The 12179-nt window shown below is 33.2% G+C and overlaps 1 long non-coding RNA gene across 1 annotated transcript; it reads right to left on the minus strand.

Moving 5' to 3' along the window:
- Positions 1 to 4895: 4895 nt before the first annotated feature.
- On the minus strand, positions 4896 to 11189 carry LOC109366239. The gene is made up of 3 exons (XR_002112438.1): positions 11147 to 11189; positions 10342 to 10418; positions 4896 to 7712 (listed from the first exon to the last, which is right to left on the minus strand). It is a non-coding gene; the product is annotated as an uncharacterized LOC109366239 (long non-coding RNA).
- Positions 11190 to 12179: the final 990 nt, after the last annotated feature.

Genomic DNA, 12179 nt, shown 5'->3' on the forward strand with positions numbered 1-12179 from the left:
GGTTTTTTGTTTGTTTTTATTTTTGTCTTGCGATAGTATTAGATTTACATGTTTTTCATGGACTTTTTATCTCCTGTTAAGAGCCACAATTCTTTCTCCCAGCTACTCGACTTGTGTAATTTGTAATTAAAATGTTAAAAAGTTAAAAACTTCATTCTATATGACAGTAATATAATAAATTAATACTTACTATACATATTTACATTTTGAAACAATTTGTTTTCCTTCTTCTCTTGCAAGATATTAGCTGCATACACAGGCAATTGGTCCTGCCATTTGGAATCAGGCAGGAATTCCTTGACCCATCATTAGTGCAGTGAGCTGACCAACATAGAACTGTACTGGGATTCAAAACAATTTTTAGAAATGAAAGAAAACTCTGTAAAGATAGGGTGTATTGAATTAAAAGACAAGGACAAAAATAAATAACTTGATAGCTTTCTCTAAAAAAGGATTGAGAGTTATCTTGAGTAACTGTGATACTGCATCACTGTTGTGATCTCTTATGAAGTAGTGAAATGGTCAACATGAGATTACTTCATACTTCATATATTTGTGGGGCCTTTTGTGTTTTTGTTTTTGGTTGTTGTTTTTTTTTTTGTTTCATTTTGTTTTTTTTGTTTTTGTTTTGTTTTAGCACTGATATGATTTCATCTGTGCTACCAAGACCAAGTTTTTTAGCACTGAAATGTTGAGAAACTGGGGGTTAAGTAAAATTATTTGAGAATTAAATCCCTTAACATATGGAGTCATGGCTGTACTGATTCAAGAACTTTATTATAAAGACCTTCAGACTGAACGCAGACTATAATCTTCATTAAATAAAAGGATGATGCAAAAGATGATCTGTTAATCATGTCTATGGTATAGAGGAGAAGTATTGAAATTAATTTCTGAAATTTTGTTTTCAGCTAGACATTAAGAAAGAATTTAGAAGAGTAAAGATAACGAAGCATTTGTATAGACTGCCTGGGGAAAGATTGTGGAATTCATCAGTGGGGGGTCTTTAAAATATATTAAACAAACATCAGTCAGGAATTATTCCTCCTTGAATGATGGGAATAAAGCATAAGACTTCTCAGGGCTTTTTCTAGACCCATTTTTCTAACACATCAGTATGAATACTTGATTAAAATTACCTGATTGACCTCAAGAGGAGAATTTAACAAAGTAAGGAAAAGAACTAAGAAACAGATGGGAAGTATGATTATACTTAGAGATAGAATTAGAATTCATGTTTTTATAGGTTTAACTTGAGGAATAAGCTTTTGCTGGGATTCAGTGAATAAGTAAGTGTGAATTCTTGTAATTTTTATCTTCGTTGTTCTAATTCTATAGATCCTGATTATATAATTTTAAGCACAGAACATTAAGACATTTTGCTAATTTCAAATCTGGTATGTATTCAAGGACATTTTTTTTGGAACTGAAATGACCCAGTTTTTAGTTTCTATTGTATTAACTCTTTGATACTGTGAAAATATTAAAATGTGGTTTTAATTCTGGTCTTGTTCGGAAACAGTTGGATACAGCTGAATATAAGATCTTACCAAACCAGCAGCACAGAGTATGCATGTCTAGTGATAGTAAGCAACCAAGAGCAAAGCCTTCAGAAGTTCTGGCATGAATCTTGTCACTAAATTAACATGGATGTTCCAGCATGACCCGTGCTTGACAAATGGCCTGGATAACAGCACCTGTTAGATTGCAGGTGTAGATAATGTCTGTGGGGTGTTTACCTCAAATAGATTGTTTTATAGTGAAAAAGGACACGGAACACTTCAGATGGTCATATTTAAAATAAAATTAATCATCAGTCTTTGTGTTGGGTATAAGTATCCAGATAGCCAATTTAAGAAAGGGAAAAACACTGCACACTCAATGAAGAGTGAGGAATAAAAACACATGGAAGAGGCAACAGTGGAATGAGTGGAAATTGCCTAGAGGAAACTGCAGCACATGGAGGTCCCATGCTGGAGCAGGGAAGAAACATAAAGAAGGAACAGCAGAAACAAGTGTTATACACTAACCACAGTTTCTATTCTTCAACCACCTTGACTGCTCAGATATGAAGGAGATAGAGAAGTCCAGAATGAAGGAATTAAGTTAATCCTGGAAAAGGGAGATGGGGCAGACAGGCAAAAGAAGTTGTCTCTATTTCTCACTATCCAAATCTATTTTATTGCCAATAAATTAAATTTATTTTCCCCAAGTTGAGTCTGTTTTGTCTGTGACAGTAATTTGGCTGAGATAGAGTTGGATGCAGTACACCAAGTGGAGTCCCATGAGGGCAGAGCAGAGGAGAATCATGTCCCTTCATACGCTAGTCGCACTATTTTTGATGCAGCCCAAATTGGCTTCCTGCATTGCATGCACATATTATTGGCTCTCATTCCCAAATCCTCCTCAGTTCATTCCCCAGTCTGTATCTATGTTTTGGATTGCCCTGACCAAGCTGGATGGCCTTTCACATCAGCCTGTGGTTTCTGTACCCTTGCCTGGCCCAGGATCAGCTGTCGCCTCTGGGGTTCAGGAGCAAACTTCACCCAGCCAGTAACCTACACCATGAGAGTGGAATGGGCATATTCTTTCTGAGGGTGCTTTTGGGGCCACATGGTGCACCTGTCCATGACTGATACTGAATCTAAACACAGAGAACAGCAAGGGTGCATGGTAGCTGGAGCACCCATATCTCCACAGGAAGTTTTATGCTTGGAGTTTTAAGTGTTGAGCAGAGGGGTAACACACAGCTAGGGATTGCATATAAGTGGGTGTGTCTGTGTATGACTGTAGCCTTCTGGGATTGGTTATGTAAGTCAAGGGTGTTTAGCAAAATATAGGTGTTTATTGGCATTTTGCATATGTAAAGTACTGGTTATTAATATTGATCTGAATTTATAGTTCACCACCAATTAATTACATGTCACCGATATATAACTGAATCAATCTTGATTAGATTTACACTCAGTGAACTGAGCAGTATTTTATAACAATAACTTACTAGTGTTCTTTTTTTAATAAAGATTATTTTTTGATCTGTAAATTGTTATAACTGACAAACTGAAATAATAACAATTGTACTTAATTGTATTTTCCCAAAGTTTCTTTAAACATCTTTTATTTTTAGTGAATATGTCTATTAAATTGAGGTTTGTCTTACTAAAAATAAGTGTTTACTGACAGACTTTGGTGTTTTATTAGTTGACTTAGTTCTGTTATAGTCAGTGGAATCTAATCAAACAGTTACTGCATTTCTAAAAAGAAAATCATTGGACTAGCTGCTGGATATCTGATTATATATCATATGAACATTATTTGAAATTTGTGAGCTATGGTCTCTCAGCTGTCTTTTAGCTGTCATTCCATAAAGACTTGTTCTTAGGTTCGATGCTTATGCCTTGACTAAGCTATTGTGTTTTATTTGAGAATAGATGTTTGTCTTTCAAAACTGAGTGAAGCTATAGTTATTTATTTTAAAGGGAAATAAAAATTTTGTGTTAGCTAAGCATCTACTGACTTTATCAGACTTCTGGATATTCAGAGCATATATAGATACTTAAAGATAGACAACTAAATTTGTTATTTGAGATTGTGACTAAATCTCACCCCTTTAGGTCAAGCATTTTCCAACTCTCTTAACCAATGACCATTTTGGAATTTATGAAATTGAGCTTTGCAAGTAGAGATTTTCATGTATGAGCATTTCAAATTTGCAGTTTCCTCTAGTGGCTCTGGACTAACTTGATACTCAAACTAAAAATAATCTTCATTACTCAGTTGTAGTATGAGAATGCCTATTATTATCCAGTTACAATTCTCAACAATTTTGCATTTTTATTTGCAGAATGATGTACTTTAACTTAAAGGGAGTACTTGTGTTCTAGCTTTGCCTTCCATTAAGGAACACTGAAAACTGTCAGTCCATATGTCTTCAAACTAAGAGGATTTCTCCTTCCCAAGTTCTGTAATCAAAAGTCTACTTTACAATATGGGGCAGATATTTCCTACAAGGGTAGCATTTAGGTAGCCAATGTTAGACAGTTCTTCTGTTCCTGTTCATTCTGTTTGTATTTGCATGTTCTTACTTTTGATTTTGCATCCTATGAATCTCACTCCAATTATTTTTTTCAGGTTTCTAGTTCTGCGAAATGCACTTCCAGAACTCAATGTTTATTTTTAAGATAAGGTAGTGTTACGTGTTATAGTAACAACATTACTTTAACAGTTTGGATCTTCACTTTTTCTGGACAGATTGTGCTTTGTGTAGATTACTAGGGTTTCAGCAAATTAAGCTTCTTGATAATAAGACCTTTTTCTGTATATCTGGAATGGATAAATCAATTTCTAATTCCCAAGATAACTTAGGAGAATGTTGCAGTGCTCTAAAAATTAAAACATTGCAGGAAGGAAACCATATAAATGTTCTTCTGAAAATGTAAGCTATGATTTGTTGGATGAATGTGTATTTTTTTTTAATTCATTTCAGATTGCTATATTTTATTTTATTAGTAGTGGTGGTATTTAGTGTTATTTTGTTTGTTTTCCTGAGTGTAAAAAATGTTTCAGAGCATAATTGGATTTTTTCGTAAGCCAAAACATAAGGGCTTCTAGGTAAATATGAAGGCTTTGTTTTGTTTTGTTTTTCTTAAACTCTATTGAATGCATCATTGGAATTTGTCTTCTTGTATTTTTTTTAATGGTAGGGAAGGTAAATCACTGTCATTTGTTCACCATAGGTCAAACTAGTTTGATACACTTTTCCTGAGAGATTCATTTTCATGCAGAAACTAATCTTTGTTGCTTTGTGGAATGCATTTCAAACAAGTATTGTTCTCACGAAATAAACAACATTTCATGAAATCACAAAATATGCCTTAAACAGTGTAATGGTTTTAAAGCATTTTAATTAGCTATTTGGCAAATCAACAGATGTAGAGTATCACTGAGCATGCATAATTTATCTCCTGACAATAGTGATTGTACTTTTAAGAGCTTATAACACTGTCTTGTACTAGTGCAATAAGTCACTATTCATTGTAATCATAACAGTTTGTAAAAATATTAAACACAAAATTCTCAAAAAAATTATGTACCCATTTTTTCTTAACTTACTATCAAATTTATAAAGTGATTGTTACTAGCAACACTTACAAAGGTTCAAAAGAGGGAAGTATTAATATCAGATTTACTTATTATGTAGAACTGAAAAAATTACATAAACTAATTAAATATTCATATCACAGCATAACATTTCCTATCACGTGAGAGCAAGAAACATCAGGCACATTACAAATCCTTCAAACAAGAACTTTCTGGAACTATTAGTATCTCTAGATGTTAGGAAGAAATTCTTTCCTATGACGGTGGTGAGACACCGAAACAAGTTGCACAGAGAAGCTATAGATGCCTCACCTCTGGAAGTGTTCAAGGTCAGGATGAGTGAGATATTGAGCAACATGGTCTAGTGGAAGGTGTCCCTGCTCATGGCAGGGGAGTTGGAACTAGGTGATCTTCATGTTTCTTTAAAATCCAAACCATTTTGATTCCATGATTCAAACCAAACGTTGCTCAAACATTTACCATTTGATAATATTTTACTTTTCTTATGTATGTATTTATCACCAGAATTTGTTCTAGACTAACATATGAGTGTTTTCCTTGAATTTGCTTTCTCTTCTCTTATATAAGAGGTTAAAGATGAAGGGATGTGTGAGCATCTTGTTCCTAAATATCTAGCATCCTTTTAAATATTTAAAGCTGTTTGAGAACCATGAGACAATGACAGATGTGGCACAGGTCCTATCAGAGAAATTATCTTCTGAAGTGGTAACTGGAAGTTAGACAGAATAATGAAATGGTGCTGCATGTGTGCTTTTAGACAGCTGAATTGTATTCTATTTGGATAAAACTCAAGAATATTAAAGCATCCACATTTTTCCATCTGAATGAAATCTCTGTGTGAAATAGACATCCAAATGCCATTATAATCAACGTACATCTCTTCAGAACACTTAATGGAACTTGGGAAACAATTTAGTTCATCCTACAATTCCTGAATCTGTCATTGACTTTCTGGTATTTGATGACATCTAAAATGTCCTAGGCTGTCCTATCACCAACTGACAATCCATAAGAACTGTGCCCCAGGTGTTTCTTACATACTCCAGGTTTCACCAGCCAGTGCTAAGTTTTAGGCAATTTAGCAATTGAATCTTGCTCTCTCAAGTGACTAGCAAAATAATTCTGGCTAATTAGTGCAATAGTTCAACTGTATTGACTAGATTACTTTGAATGTAAAGGGACTCATAGAGAAATATTATATGCCCTATTCTGGAGTCAGAATTATCCCATAGAAGGTTTGTTTTTGTTGAGAGTACTTTGGTTTGTAGTTTATAAAATGAACAAGTATTATATCAACAAAGGAGCAGTAGTATATTTTCAGTGAGCATTTAGTGTATCTGCTGATAGAATGGTGAAGAACCATTGTTTAAAACTCCCTAGGGATGTAAAACCAAAGCAGCTTTTCAGCTTGAGATAGTAGTTTTAAAGTATGTCTTTTAGAGTAGCCTACAATTCTGTTGTTCTCACAAACAGCATGAACAAAGCATCCATATTCTCCATGCTCTAGATTCTAGATAGCTAATTATTTTTGATCTCCTCATTTTCCATATGCGAGTGAACAACTGAGGGGTGCTTAGTTGCCTGATAGGTTAAATCATAATCAAACTTCTGAACTTGTATATATTTATCTCCATTTACCGATATTTTTATGTAGGTAGCCAAATTTATTGGTCCTGGCCATGATTCTGATGCTTAGTAGAACATGGGAAATTTATCTGTAGGATGTTTCAAAAATCTGAATCTCCTGGTTGTATAGTAATATATAATTTAATGCAAAACATATTGCAAACTGGCTATGTAACACACACACACAACAAAAAAAAAGGAACGTAATTTGTATAATACTGGGTTGTAATACAAGCCAACCTGATGATGTTTGTCTATTGGATACCATGAAGTGTATAGTCAGTTGGTTAATTCTGTCACTAGATTGTCACTAGTGACCAAACAACAGATCATACATAACCAGTAGAACTATGCTACAGCAAGTTTTCCACTGAGATTCTTTTCCATCTGTAAATTGAATACAACCCAGATGTTATATTCTCACTGTGTGCAGAAGATTTGCCTATGTACTAGAATTTGTCAGACATATATCCTTCATCATTTCATGTATACTGATTTTCTTTCTTTAAATGAAATAAAAGTACCAGCAGAAAAGAAAAAAAAATACAAATAGCTGATTATATCTGTCTTTTGTCTGCGCACTTTTCTGAGTTGTCTGTGGGAACTGCATCATGAAATTTCTAATTTTAACTACATCATGGTATATGGAAACTGGGCATTGCTTGCTGTCTCATTTTCATTGTACTGTGCAGTAGAACTGGAGGTGAGTTGATCGTCTTTTTGGATCTCACAGTTTAAAGAGGAGACCACAATATAAAAATGCATTTTTAATATTGCATTAAATGTTGGCCTTGATACATGTCATAGTTTATATCTATGGTAGTCCTGAAGCTATATATAAAATGAATAATTATTGATCTTTAACAAAAACTGCCTGTTTTAATATTCTTCTTCAAACTGTCTTCTGTCTCCACACTTCATATTACTTCTCATTCCTCTAGATTTTGTCCTGTTGTTTAGAATAACTAAAGATGAAAACAAAACATGAATGAGTTTCCCAAATCCACAAATTTTGCATCTTGACTGTTGTCCCCCTTATTTTTCAGCTTAGAAGTCAATGAAGAATTTTTTCCCATGTTTGACTGTTTTATGACCCCTAGTCATTCCCAACTTTGTAATATCAAATTTCCACATAAAAAAACTATTAAATATCATAGTCATTGAGATAGGGATTTATTTACCTAGCTCTATTAGCTTTTCAGGAAGAATTGCATAGCTATTAAGAATTCTGCCTGCCTTAGACTTTGGATCAAACAAATAAAATGAAAATACAAATAATCAAAATTAATTTGAAAAGTATTCATCATGTCAGAACATTTTTCTGCTTGTACAAGCATGGTTTGAAAGCAGAATACATGCTGGCCATATAGCTATATTTTTCTTTTCATTTTTTTATCAGTTTAAAAATTCATTAAGAGATTTTTAAGACTAATCAAAGTAGTTAACCTACAGATTAGATGACATGTGCTATTTTTAATTTATCACGTTAGAAGAAAAAATTTGCTTTCAGAGTTTTCTATTCCTGATACAAAACTTTATACCCACTGGATTTTCCATTTTGTCATAGGTTAAAGATTTACAAAAGTGGAGCAATGCATTCTCAGTTCTAGGAAGAACTGGAAACTTATTCTATCTGAAAACATATCCTTCTGCATCTGCATGGGCCTTACTGATCTCAGCTGGGAAGCTCTTACTCTTTGTAAAGTTAGCTGATTCCTATAGAAGTCAGTAGTTTCTGTTCATCAGAATTTCTTAGTTAAGTATGAGGAGGTAGGCTCAGAGCTCAGTTTTGCTGTAAAGAATTCCTTTCTTTAGTTGACTGTTAAAGCTTAAAAGCAGTAATACTATTCCTCTTGGGGAAAGCCAGCAAGAAAACGGTGCTGGTATTGAGTTGAATTTTCTTGTATGAACATTCGCGAACAACAGAACACAGTGATACAAAAGGAAAAGACTAGAGAATATAAAATACAATAAAAACTTGTAGGAAGATGTTTCCCACTGTGTAAGGCTTAACTAGGAAACTAGAGCACTAGTTCTCCTTAGCTCAGCATATTCTCCTAAAGTGATCTCAAATTTTGTTCTGAGGTTTTAGAAGTCTCAGAAATTATTTGGAGTCTGCTACTGACTTAGGTATTCTATGACTGCCATCAGTGGAAAGAAGATTTCATCCATAGTACATGAGATGAAAAATAATTCCAATAATATCTTTCCCCTGTTCTTCCTGTTCTGAAGGTTTTCTAGAGAAAATTTTAAGGGACAGCACACACAAAACTAAACAAACTAACAAAAACACTTCTTCAGAACTCTATGATATATAGCAAAATTTTCATTCATTCACTCTTAGCCAGGGAGACTTGAAGGTCTAAGATATCCTGTTTTTCTTCTGGAAATGAGAAATAAAAAGTAAAAATAAATAAATAAACCCAACTTCACAGGAAGAAGATTAACATGAATTATGAAAATATCGATATCATAATGAAGAGCAAATACAGCCACAAACATACATCCACAACAATCCAAAATGGCATCCTCTGATGTATCATCAGTTTACCTCAACATGAAATACTTATGAATCTAAAGCAGTAAGTCTTTTTTGCACAGGAGAACACTAAAATATATTAGAAACAGCAGAAAAAGATTGGGACTAGAAAATCTGCATGTACAACTCCACTAAATAATAAAGTAGCATTTCAGCTGTTATATACAAGGTAAAAATTACCTAAAATTCCTGAACATTAGTATGCATGTATGTGTATTGGCAAGTAAACGCACATATTGATATATATACTATAAATACGATTTCTACTACAGCTCACTCAATATTTATGCTCAAATTTTCACAGGTCCAAATTTATACGTGTTGTTGGGGAACTATACAATCCCATGGTAACTAGATAACGGGAGTAAACATGAACCATGCTGATGCCAATATTCGTTATGTTTTATTTAGGAAAAATAATTTAATAACAACAACAATTTACTGAGTTGATTGCGGGTAAGTTTTTAATTTCCCAGGCTACTGAAAATAAATGGTTCTGCTGTCAATCGTCATATTCACAAAAAGCAAGTCTTATCTCTGTCTCCAATTCTAAATCTGTGACAGGAAAGTCATAATTTCTCTACGCAATAGAATCACCTTGAGAACTGTACATGTATTTTGTAGAGGTTATAGTTTCAAATTCTCACCAGAAATTCCCTTCAAATGGGAAAATACTCACTGAAGTTCTGAAAACTAAATATTATGCTAACATGAATGAACTCTTAGAATACTACTTTTTAATCTTTTTATATATATAGCCTCATGTTTTTTTATTAGAAGTGTTAGAAGTATAATTTTGCATATGAACCTTATTTACAGATAATTAAGGTAGTTATGATGTATAACAGTCTTTTTTCCAACTGATGGAGCAAGAACTGTGCAGTGTTTTAGCTGATCTATATCAGGTATGAAGGCCATCTCTACTATTCCTGGTGTATAAATTTCTGATAAAAGAGAAAACATATCTACATTAGTTTACAAAACTACTGGTTAGCTCAAAGATAACAAGCACATAAAATGATAAAGAAAAGGAAATCCTTAAAAAAAAAACTTACAGAAAATTTCTTCCATGCTAGAAGTCTGTAAGACTTATTTCCTTCGCAAGAATACCAAATAATTCCAAGGAAGACTCCTACAGATAGGAGGAATATTTCTGTTTGTTAAAGAAACATAAATTGACATGCATAATTTTTAATGTGTCGTTGACATATAAAGGAAGAGATATTTCCAGTCTAAACTTCAAGCTGTGAAACAAATACACTATAAGTGCAGACAGATGTTTTAATTTATTGACTGCTTTCTAAGTACAGCTTCCCAAATCATAATGAAAAAAAATTATAAATTAAAACTAGGGAAAAAAAGCATTCTAAATAAGGCTTACAATACTCTTAGAGAATACATGTTGAAAATGTATTTCTTTCGGGAAATATTTGGCAAACATCTTTTAGACACAGTTATTTCAAGAAAAAGCTGAACAGGAAAGAATAATTTAAATTTGATCACTCCTATACATATTTCTTGCCAGTAGAAAAAAGATATGTATAAAAAAAAATATTGTTAGCTTGTTTCCTTCTCATTCGTTTTATGTATTCATACACTCTCCTATTCTTAAATCTGTAGTACTGATTTAGATGAATGAAAAGACTTTTCAAATTAGTACTCAAAAATTGCTTATCTACAGATGCTTTGCTTTCCTTTACTGACATCTCACTCATTAGATCCATACAATAGATAGGTGAATTTTCATATGTTAGCAGAGTGTATAATCAATGAAGATAAAGATGTTATAATTATGAAATAAACAAGAGAGTTTGGCTAAGCAGGTTATTATACCAAAAAGAGAATAGCCAGAATGCTTACCCACATCCTGGGCTCACTGCAAAACTCCAGAGGAGGGATCTCCAGAAAAAGATCATTTCCCACTGGTAGTCAGCTCTTAAATGAATGAATTGCCTTCACCTGTGCTCCCATGGCTGACTCATTCCTCCCCTCAGGTGATCAATCAGAGATTCAGGCCATGATTCAGCAGTTCCCATACGCAGAGAAATATCTTCCTTAGGACACTGAGAAAACATGGACCAAATTTTACTTCAGAAGAGTGTCTGAGAAGAAAGTTTCCTAATTCTACTCTTGGATTTCAGCCTTGAGTACTCTCTGAGGTTAGTTTAACCTATTCAGCCTGGGGCTAGTATTCTCCCCCTGCAGGTTTGTAGTTATAAACCTCAATGTGAATGATAATGTTCATGTGTTTATGGTGTCAGACAAATACTTTCAAATCTTGAAGACAAAATCACGCTACATTTTTCAAAGAGTTTCAGTATTTTAATATCTAAATATTTGATAATACTGATGTTCTTATCTGTTTATGAAATACCTAAATAATTCTAGATGAAAAAATATTTCCTTAAAAATATGTTTTAAGATATTTATGATGCTAGAATCTGCATTATTTTACTTTTTTTTTTTTAATCAAAAGATTTATTTCTCATGGTGGAAAATACTTCTGTCCTCAACCTGCTAAGTTGGCAGCTTCTTATTTGAATACTTCTTTTTATTAATCATAGACTATTTTTATCAATTTACTGCTCTTCGTAATTAAAAGTGGAGTTTAGAATATATTTTATATTACCTTGCAGAGTTCTTTTAATATTCTCAAATTAAAAGGTAAGGAAGAAACACAAGGGAAAACCATACCAATTTTTTGTTATGATACTCTCTAAAACCTTACCTTAAATGAAGCTAGAACTTTTATTTCACTTCATTTGGATTGAATCTTTGAAAATAGTGGTTAAATACACCTTAGCCAGATAAGCTATCCCATTTAAGGCAATAAAAAATATGTCAGATCAAGACCTCAGATATATTTGTTCCTTACTTGGCATATCTGACAGTT

The sequence above is a fragment of the Meleagris gallopavo genome, chromosome 2, assembly GCF_000146605.3.
Source record: "Meleagris gallopavo isolate NT-WF06-2002-E0010 breed Aviagen turkey brand Nicholas breeding stock chromosome 2, Turkey_5.1, whole genome shotgun sequence".
Classification (NCBI taxonomy): domain Eukaryota; kingdom Metazoa; phylum Chordata; class Aves; order Galliformes; family Phasianidae; genus Meleagris; species Meleagris gallopavo.